The sequence below is a fragment of the Mustela nivalis genome (assembly GCF_964662115.1).
Source record: "Mustela nivalis genome assembly, chromosome: 3".
Taxonomy (NCBI): domain Eukaryota; kingdom Metazoa; phylum Chordata; class Mammalia; order Carnivora; family Mustelidae; genus Mustela; species Mustela nivalis.
The window spans coordinates 134686433-134691094 of record NC_139022.1 but is presented as its reverse complement, the minus strand read 5'-3'; the positions used below and the strand labels follow the sequence as shown (position 1 = coordinate 134691094).

Sequence of the window (4662 nt, the reverse complement as noted above, 5' to 3'; positions counted from 1 at the left end):
AGAGGGATAACGAAGTCTGCTTCTTGCTGCTTTAGAGCCATTAAACTCTTAAGGCAGGACATTGCCCCTTGATTCTGTGTGCAAATAACAGAGTATTACAATTAGCATCTGTGTAGTTACACTGATATAATTTAATGGGGTCAGGGCAAATCACATTATTCTGGGGCTGAAGTGCATTCATGATGGGTAATTTATTCATAGGTGAGTTATGGCAATTTCTTAAGAAGTCTCTCAGAGAGTGAGTTCCAGCACCCAGAGCTTGGAGGGTGATTGTTATTGTAGCAATATATGCCATTAAAACAGGTAAACTGAAATTAAAAATCCAACATGAGCTCTTTCTAGTTCTAACACAGGGTCACACAGTGAGGACCTAAACAAAGAAAACCTCTCTTGTGCCAAATAATCATGATCCTTCCCATTTTTCCTTTCTCCCTACTTAAGTGGATTAGCAATAGTGTTGTCTGCAAAGCAAAGAAATTCAAAGTACATGCATGCGCCTGCACACGTGTGCGCGCGCACACACACACACACAAATAAAAGTCAAGATCCTTAAACAACAGCCATTTTGTAGGACTGGGTAAGTGAAACCCAGTACCCCACTTCCTGCTCTCCAGACCACTCCTCCTATAGTTTCTTATTTCCCCTCATAGTCCATTTGCTGCATTTAGGAGAAAGACTGGACTCAAAGGAGAATATCGAAGTTCAAGTCCTATTAAAGGTGATTCATGGCTTTCTGCCCTTGGAAAAGTCCCTTGACTATCCTGAGCCACATTTTCTTCACCATCCCAAAAATATTATCAAATATAGGAAGCAATATGGAAAACTCTGCCACATGGTCAGTAGTGTGACCTTTTTTATTTTATTTTATTTTATTTTTTGGTAAGGCTCTCTGCTTATAATGAATTATTTTAATTAGTTTTGTTACTCAAAAGAAACTTCTGCATCAAAGCCCCCCACCCTGAGATACTAAGGTGGTTTGGAGTGGGGGTGGGGATGAAGGCAGGGTCCAGTTCATATTAGGAATCCTGGTCCGTGGGGTTGTACTTGAGCATGACTTTTAAGCCCAATCCCTTTCTGGCTGTTTCATAAGCTTCCAGAACTTTCTCCAGAGGAAATCTATGGGTTACTAAGGGCTTTACTTTCACAGACTTGGAAGCATCAAAATCGCCATTGGCCATGTGTTGCAATATTGAAACATATCCTTAATATCCATCTCCTGGATGGCAGCGTGCACTGGGGGCACAGGGCTCATCTCAGAGCCCAGCGCTACAAGCACCAGGGTCCCATCAGAATGAGAAGCATCAATGCCTGAGTGGATGGTGGGCCCCGCCCCTGGGAATGTGATGGTCACTTTTCGCTTGCACCCCAGCAGATCTTTCACTTTACTGACAGTTTCCTTAGGGCTGTCTTTGGAGGTCTGGAGGACAATATCAGGCCCAACTTCCCTAGCTTTAGACAACTGAGAAGCAGACAGATTAGTCACCAGCACTTGAGCTGCAGCCATTGCCTTGGCCATGATCAGAATGAACAGTCCCATGGCCCAGCTCCACACACAAAGACCCTGTTCCTCAGGGTGATTCCAGCTTGCCGGCAGGCATGGATCCCCTCAGACAGTGGTTCAATCAGCACCCCCTCTTCAAAAGTGACATTGTCAGGAAGCTTGTAGCAGAAGTCAGCGTTGTGTTTATAAAACCAGTAGAGGTTCCTGTCATCAGGGGGTGTGGCATAGAAGAAGATGGATGGTGACAGATTATACCGGCTAATCTTACAAAGTTCATCCATTTCTCGCAGAGAGCTAGGCTCTGTGGCAACACGATCCTCTGGCTTTAGGAGCTTGAACAGTGATCCCACTTTTATGACTGTCCCTGAAGCTTCATGCTCCAGCACCACTGGCTTTTCCACAATAAAATGGCCAATTCGACCATGCTGCCAGTAGTGGACATCTGAGCCACAGATCCCAACAGAATGTGTCTCCAGCAACAGTTCATTTGGGCCTGGTTCAGGGATAGGATAGTTGTTCAGGCTCAGGTCTCCAGGTCTGTGCACCACAAGAGAGAGTTTCTCAGGCTTGGCCACCTCCATGTCGTTTTCTCCCTGCTGGGAGGAGGCTACACTCCACAGAACACATGATAGATCTGGTCCAGTAATGTGACATTTTAATGACCAAAACGTTTCTTCTTATGGAAGGAGCTGAGTTGTCCTTCAATGGATGAATGGATAAAGATGTGGTCCCTATATACAATGGACTATTACTCAGCCATCAGAAAGGATGGCTATCTACCATTTACATCAAGGTGGATGGAACTGGAGGCTTTATGCTAAGTGAAATCAGTCAATCGGAGAAAGACAATTATCATATGGTTCACTCATTTGTGGAATATAAGAAATAGTGCAGAGGATCATAAAGGAAAGGGAAGAAACCAGAGAGGGAGACAAACCATAAGAGACTTAATTCTGGGGAACAAACTGAGGGTTAAAAAAGGGGAGGTGGATGAGGGAAAAGGGTAATTGGGTGATGGGCTTAAGGAGGGCACATGATGTGATGGGCACTGAGTATTATCCGCAACTGCTGAATCACTGAACTCTACATCCAAAAATAATGATGTACTATATGTTAGCTAATTGAATTTAAATTAAAAAAAAAAAAAAAAAACCTTTTCCAGGTCTCATACCTTAGCTTTTGGCTGCTTATTAAACTTCTTCTTCATAAGAATAATGAGAATTAAAATTTAATGAAAACCCCCTATTAATTTAGTGCCTTCCTCTCTCTTAGTTTTTCTACTGTGAAATATTATATACTTTCTGAAGAAAAAACAAACATGTGGATTAATAAATCATTATAAGGTAATTATCTGTTTAAATACAATCTAGATCAGAAAACAGCATTGCCAGCACCCATGAGAACCCCCAAAGGGACTTGGTTCTACAACAACTTCGTTTATCCCCTTAAGAGTAACCAGTATTCTGGTTTTATGATAGTCACATTATTTGCCTTTCCTTATATTTTAAATATTAATATATATATCTATAAACACTGATTTTAGTTGTTTTGAGATTTTAAATAACCAGATCCATGCAGACACTTGTTTCTGACTTCTTTACAGCATCACATTTGTGATAGTCATTCTTGTTATTGTGTCTAACAAAGGTTGCTTCATTTTCACTGCTGTCCTCTGTTGTGTGAATACACAATGATTGATTTGTCCAATATTGTTGATAAACTTCTGGGTGTTTTCTAACTTGGACCTATTCAAGTAATGCTGCTGTACACGTTCTTGTCCATTTCCTTTGGTGCACATGAACATGCCTTTCTAATGGATCTGTTACTAGGAGCAGAAATACAAAGTCACAGGTAATAAACATGTTTAGCGTAAGAAGACACTGCCCAATTTTTGTAGAGTGGTGGTATCAATTTAGACTCCCTTCAGGAGAATTTGAGAGTTCCCTTGTTCTACATCCTTGTCAAAAGTTGGAATCGTTGGTTTAAAAATGTTCAGCTAATCTGTTGGGTGTGTACACAGGTATGTTTTTGTGGTTTTAGTTTGCATTCCCATGGTAACTAGTGAACTCATTGTCATAGTCTGGTAGCCATTTGGTTGTCTTCTCTGGTCACTGTTCAACTCTCTTCCCAACTTTTCTCCTGGGTTTTTCATCATTTTATTGATTTATAGGACTTTATTTTATATTCTAGATATAAGCCCTTTATGTGTGTTACACATCTCTTATTCTATGCCTTAAATTTTCATTCTCTTAATGATGTCTTGATGAACAGATGTTCTTAATTTTGATGTATTCCAATTTATCAAACTTTTATTTTATGTTACTGATATGTTCACTTTAAAAGTCTTCTCCTATACCTGAGGTCATGAAGATGCTCTCCCACATTATATCCTCAGGGTTTTATTATTTGTCTCTCACATTTAGATCTATAATCTATCTAAAATTGATTTTTTAAAAATGAGGTATAGGTAAGGGTCAAATTTTATTTCTATATGGATATCTAGTTTTGCCAGCGACATATATTTCAAATGCTAATCTTATTCCACTACTCAGCAGTGCGACTGTCTTCCTCTGGGTTTTCCTAAAAGCAGAGCTCAGAGGGAAAGGGTGCATGGGGGTCTTTTATTTGGGGACCCCAGGTAGCAGAAGTACAATACTGGGAAAGTGAAACAAGAAGACAAATTCAATACAGTATGTATAATAGAACTGGCTACTACTATATGTAACTGGTGCTCAGTCTTTTTAAGGAGGCATATGAAATGTAACTTAGAACACTCTGCCTGGGAACAGAAAGAAAAAGAAGAAACATTTCCTCATTGGGTCCAAAGCTGGCTTCAGAGATGTTAATCCCTCTAGATCTCCAGATTGCAAGTGTATGAGTGCTGAATGTGGACATCCCACACCTGGGGCATTAGAGAAGTCTTAGGGCAGGGAGAAAGAGGTGTTCAGTGTGAGTCAAAAGCAAGGTGTGGTGACCAGTACATGCATGATGCTGGTGAAGACGAACATGTTATTGCAGTAGCTGGTTAAAGTTAAAGTTGGAATAGAAAGGATTTTGATGTGATTCATAAAATGATCCTTATTTGAATCCATTGATCTATCTATCTCTATTTGAACTAATACCACACTTTACTAAAAATTGTAGATTCATACTAAGTCTTT

At 40.2% G+C, this 4662-nt stretch overlaps 1 pseudogene across 1 annotated transcript; it reads right to left on the bottom strand.

Moving 5' to 3' along the window:
- Positions 1 to 1016: 1016 nt before the first annotated feature.
- On the bottom strand, positions 1017 to 2082 carry LOC309860954 (sorbitol dehydrogenase pseudogene; annotated as a pseudogene). Its single transcript has one exon. The product of its transcript is annotated as a sorbitol dehydrogenase pseudogene (transcript).
- Positions 2083 to 4662: the final 2580 nt, after the last annotated feature.